Below are 6,000 nucleotides of genomic sequence, written 5' to 3'. Positions count from 1 at the left end.
TCCTCATTTTACCAACCAGTGAAGTGGTGGGGGAGAGGGGAACTCCCCCAAAATAAGGAAAGGGAGAGCAGAAGAAACGCTAACTTTACTTTTATCAAAGGAGGAAGAAGATTGCTTGGGTGATATCAAGTCACCAGCCTCTTTGAGGTCACTGATTTAGCAGCTTCACCTTGTTGCTGAAGTTAGGGCACAGGTCTTTAGTATGTGGTCTTAATCTAACATAGTAAACTTACCTTAAACTATATTTGTTTCTTTCTTCTCTCGCTTAAATAATGAGTGTGATATTTACTGGCAACTGCAATTAGATTAATCCTGTTGGTCTGTGTGCTAAAACTATTACTGCCTGTACATCTGGAAACACAGAAATTTCTGCCTTCAGGGGAGGAAGAGCAAACGGGTGGAGGAGTCCACTGACCCCCAGTTGTCCATTGACAAAAAGTGGTTCGGGGGGGCTACCAAAGATGGCAGAGGAGGGTCAATGCGGGCAGAGAGGGAGCCCTCTGTCCCTAAGAATACAATTCTTAGTTACCAGCTCATTTCCCAAACTATTCCTGAACCTATAGTGGTGCACTGTAAGCTTTAACTTGTGTAAAAATATTTCTCAAAGTTATTTTTCAGATTTGGAGACAGGAATTCCTATGTAATTTTTTTGGTCAGCTCCTCCAGATTTTGCATGGTCTTTGCTCCTTTGGAACAGGTAAAACAGTTACATACATGGCAAGTATTCAGAAGACTAAATTTTAGATTGAATTTACCAGTATCATGGAATTTTGATATTGTACGTTTAAATTTCATTAAAAAGTAAATAAAAATAAGCATCCTCAGATGTACACTGGGGTGGAATAGAACCAAGGGCATTTCCCCCCCCCCAGAGTGTACTTACCATCTATAACTGATTGAGCAAACATGTCTTTGCTACAGAAATGAGCTAAGGTTGCCTGTTATCAGGAACAAATAACTGACTCTTTTGTCATTTTCACTGAACTGTTCTATATTAACATGGGACAAGATCCTGCAAATGACTCCTGAGAGATGCTGAGCACCCTCCACTCCCATTGAAGTCAATGGAACTCTAAAGGGCTCAGTACCTTGCAGGATCTGGCCCTTAGAGGGAATGGTCTAAGCACAGCTAGTGGGTGCTTGGAGCTCCTGAGTTCTGTTACCTGATCTGACAAGATCTGTCAATGGACTTGGGTAAATTGCTTAACATAGCTATCTCAGTTTCTCCATCTGTAAAAGGGGGATAATAATGCTTACTATAATTGTGAGGGTTTATTACCTAAGGTCCTATTGTCCTCTACATTGGCTATTCTCATGCTGGGGACAGAAAACTCTAACTTTGTACCTGAGAAATTTCCTATGATTTTTTCCCATGTTGTGTAGATGTGCATGGTTTGATCCTCTTCCCTCATCTCCTGGAAGTGACAGGAGTCCAGCCCCTGAAACCAATGGATTCCCAAGATCCACACAATCAGGGAAAATGCCACTGGAGCTTTAAAGATCATACATGGTCAGGAGCCTCAGTTTCCAATTTTATTCAGAACCACTATCCCCACGTTGCCTCTTAGCACTATGCTAAGACTGTGGCTCACTACTGTTAGAAGGAGGAGTGCCCTCTACTCCGTCATCTGCAATGATACCTGCAGCAGCTAGGTTTTCCTTAGAGGTCTTCCATCCAATTACTGACCAGGCCCGACCTTATCTTATAAGACTGACAAGCTAATAGTCTGAGGTAGTATGGATACATGAATACTATTCAATGAAGGAACGTTATTGGAAAAAACCCTATTCATATTATGCATCAGACTTTTATTAACTTCCTTAGACGATCAATTCACTGTTAGGTCTATAACATGTTTCGAGCATTTAGCAGTTCTGTAAATATAAGATTCTTGGTTGGCTCAGGAAGCCCATAAATTTACTAAAAATCAGGAAAGAATGTGTGTGCCTACCAGTTGGGAAGCCATTAACTGGTGGCTTTTCCCCCCTGACCATTGGAACTGAAATGCCATGAAATAGTCTTTCTCTTGGTCCAGACACTTATTTTGTGGATTGTATTTCATTGTGAAAACAACTCCCTCTCTATAAGTAATTCCTGAATGTTTTGATGGAAGAGAGGGCAGAAAATTGTATGGCAAATCCAAAGTCATTAGCTGCCCACTGTGAATAGGAAACTGGGAACTAGTACTGGGTGCTTATCTGCATCTGTTTCCAAAAATCAGAATTTTTGCTGAAGGTAATGAGTTAATCAGTTACATCAGCAATTCTATTTGCTTTTCCAAGTACATACAGTACTTCACTGTGAAATAAGTCTTATATGTCATGTGGTGCATTGTGTGAGTCCCGAATTGCCTCAAAACACTTAATTTCTCTGATGATTTAACAATCTATACAACAGTCTGAATGTCTGGAAAGAGAACCCATTTGTTCTCCACACACCATCCCCCTAATGAAATGGCAGCTAGTAGATGGAAACTCTGAGAACATGAGATTCTTGCCAATATGAGGTTGGACTCATGCTGATGGTTAACTTACTGAACACCAGGAACATCATAATAAGTGCCAAGACTATTTCCTCTCTTTTACTGCATAATAAAACTGCATCACATTTTAAATGTTTAAGTCTTTTTTGTGATCAGTAGATAATCTCATAGAGTCTTGAGGTCTTTTCATGCTCAGAGTCACAGTTGCCAAACACTGGTTAAAAAAGAAAACGACCTCCCTGGTAATATTACCCTCCACACACAATTGGAGATGACTGTAAAAACTGTAGGATCAATTTTTTGGCACTTACTGATTTGACTACTAATGAACAAGTTCACTGCAATGTGTTACTGTAATTTGCACTAGTCTAGATTCCACTTAAAAATGAACTCAATGTATGGCCCTCTAAGGTAGGGCTATTGTCATAATCTTTCCTTTACTCAGTCAGTTGAATCCCCAGATCAGGAAAGTGTTTATTGTGTAAAAGCCACAAAATAAACACTTGCATATTTGGGAGTTGCCTAATGGACCTACAGTTAGGAAGCCATCTGGGTAATGGATTGTAAAACAGATAGCTATACCTCTGCCTACTCCCAAAATGTATTGAAGTGCTTAAAGGCTGCGGAAGAAACAGAGTTGCCTATTGGCACAGCTTTGTCAAAGTAATGCTGACCATTCAAATGGAATCCGAACAAATTGAAATCATCTGGATGAATTGGCAGAAGCCAAAAAGCTGACTTTATACTCTTTTTTTTTTTTCCAACAGAGCAACCAGACCACAACACTGGACCATGTGGGTGGCCTCCTCCAGCTATACATATGACACTACTGGATGGGAAGGGTCTATGAAATCACTAACTGATTTGCCCGCTGCATAAAATAGCTAGTCTTTCCCTGGGGCCAGACAAACTGTGGTGGGACATCTTTAAGGCTGAGATTCTCAAATTCAGAAGAGGAAAGTTTGAAAATGGCCCAGCTATTTTCAGACGTGCGAGCAGCTATATCTTGAAGGTCTGCTCTTATAAAGAGGGGTCAGTGCATACTGTGTGCATATATGTTTTAAACACACCAGAAAATTTAATGGATTTATATAGTCTTCTTTACAGAGTGTTTCATTTATTTTTGTACAGGTCATTTGCGGGATTAAGGATGTAAATAGAGAGGTGTCTGATTCCAGTTTTCAGCATTCCAATCTGTGCAAGCATCCTTCAAACAAAAGCCCAAAGATAAGAGTAAAGCCAAAGGCTGTAGTCCTGCTTTCAGTTACACTATTGTAAATAAAGTTACTTTGAATTTACAAAGTTCGTTGGAAGCAAAATTTGGCCCCAAACTTTGGTTTATATTTAAAAACAAAAGACATTTTCTAGGTGAAGAATTCCAATGAGCCAGTAGCCCCATGGTGCAAACCTTGACAATTGATTGAAGAATACTCCATCAAGTCTCAGAATTCACCTGGGAACTGACCCTGCCCCTTCCCAAAGCTCTTCAATGATTTGGATGAAACTGGATCTTGCACAACAAAAGTCTATGGTGTCTGAGTGAATTTAACAACCAAGGATGGAATCCTGGCCCCATTGAAATTGATGGCAAAACTCCCATTGAATTCAATTGGGCCAGGATTTCACCCAGCATATTTAATATATGCTTTGAAGAGGTATATGATGAGTAACAGCAGAAACTCATATCAACAGTTTTAAAAGTGATTAGGCAAATATTCATATAGAAAAAAGGTTTTGTGGATGTTAAAAGGAGGAGATGTACTGAGAAAAGCCTCCTTCCTCTCTAAAAATTGTTGTTGTTGTAATAATTTAACTTTTTATTTGCGTTACAGTAGCGTCTATAGGCCCCACAATGGAATGGGGCCTCACTGTTCTGAGTAGGGTGATCAGATGGAAAGTGTGAAAAATTGGGACAGGGGCTGGGGGGGTAATAGGCGCCTATATAAAAAAAAAACCCAAATATCGGGACTGTCCCTATAAAACCGGGACATCCGGTTACCCTAGTTCTGAGGAGTGTGCCCACACACAACGAAAAGTCGGTCCTTGCTCTGAAGAGCTTGCAAGGTAAATAGTGATATCTTGTATGACTATTATTTTTGCTACATTTTCTTTCATTGAAGATCAGTCACATAACATGAATTCTATTGTAGGTAGCATCAGTTTTCTTTGGAGACTATTTTTTTATTCCGAGACACCATTTAACCTTAGCGAGACAAGGTGGGTGAGGTAATATCTTTTATTGCACCAACTTCTGTTGGTGAGAAAGACAAGCTTTCGAGCTTACACTCTTGGGTAAGCTTGTTTCTCTCACCAACAGAAGTGGTCCATTAAAAGATATTACCTCACGCACCTTGTCTCTCTAATATTCTAGGACCAACACGGCTACAACTACACTACACAACCATTTAACCTTGACTACTACAGTATTTCCATTTGCTTGCCTTATAACTATGAGCACTATGGTTACACTCATATCTTATACACTGATATTTATACTTTCACTCATAATGTGTAAAAGAGCTGAGAATGCCAGCTCCAAACACAGCAGTTTACATGTGTCCCGTTGTCTACAGGAGGAAGAAAAAAAAAGCTGGCTAAAATGAAGTCATCAATTCTAGTAGGAGATCTAAATCTAATTTGCCTCAGGACAGGAATGATTCCTCCTTCAGTAGCAGCCTAAATTCCTGATCATACTGCAGCCAAGACATACCCCCAGAAACACAGTGACTGAGCCTTCCTAATTGTATTTATATGTTTAAACAGTACTGCACTTCTTTTATGAAAAACATTCCCTGAAAAAGCTTGCATAAACAAGACACACACATGTTCAACTGACTGTGTTCTTTGGCTCTCTTGCAGTATTTGTTGACTCTCAGTAGGTTCTTTGTGTAACCCTTTAACTTCACATAGCATGGAGGCTTTTCCTTTTTTTTTTTTTTTTTTGCATATTCTTTGCTTCATGGATTTCTGTAATGTTCTTATACAGTAGTTGTTGTTTCCGTGGTTGTCATTCAAATGTTAACATTTGCTAACTTTTCTCACCTAGTGGAAAATAGTACCTGAAAGACCACACATTTTCCCATACACTTATGATAGGAAAGAACTACAATATCTCCTTTATCACTCTGGTGACTGTAGTTAAATGTTGAATGTTGTTCAAGGGCACTGACTGTAAATTAATAAATGTACCAGCAATCTTCTCTTTTGACTTTTACTAGTAATATTGTATGATTAGTCAATATATTTTTGAGGCTTTGGTTGCAGCTATATAGTTACAGTTTCTTTTTTGCAGAATTTCTAAAGCCAGCTCTGCATTTGGCCGATTGCGCTCCAACGTTTGGGAACGTCGAGGGATCAGCCTACCAACGAAGCTGAAGGTCTACCGAGCAGTGGTGCTTCCAATTCTGCTGTACGCCTGCGAGACGTGGACTGTCTATCGGAGTCATGCACGAAGGCTCAATCACTTCCACATTTCCTGTCTGCGAAAGCTTCTAAAAATCAGATGGCAGGACAAAGT

The sequence above is a fragment of the Emys orbicularis genome, chromosome 4, assembly GCF_028017835.1.
Source record: "Emys orbicularis isolate rEmyOrb1 chromosome 4, rEmyOrb1.hap1, whole genome shotgun sequence".
In the NCBI taxonomy this organism is placed as follows: Eukaryota; Metazoa; Chordata; order Testudines; family Emydidae; genus Emys; species Emys orbicularis.
Note: the sequence above shows the minus strand (reverse complement) of the source record.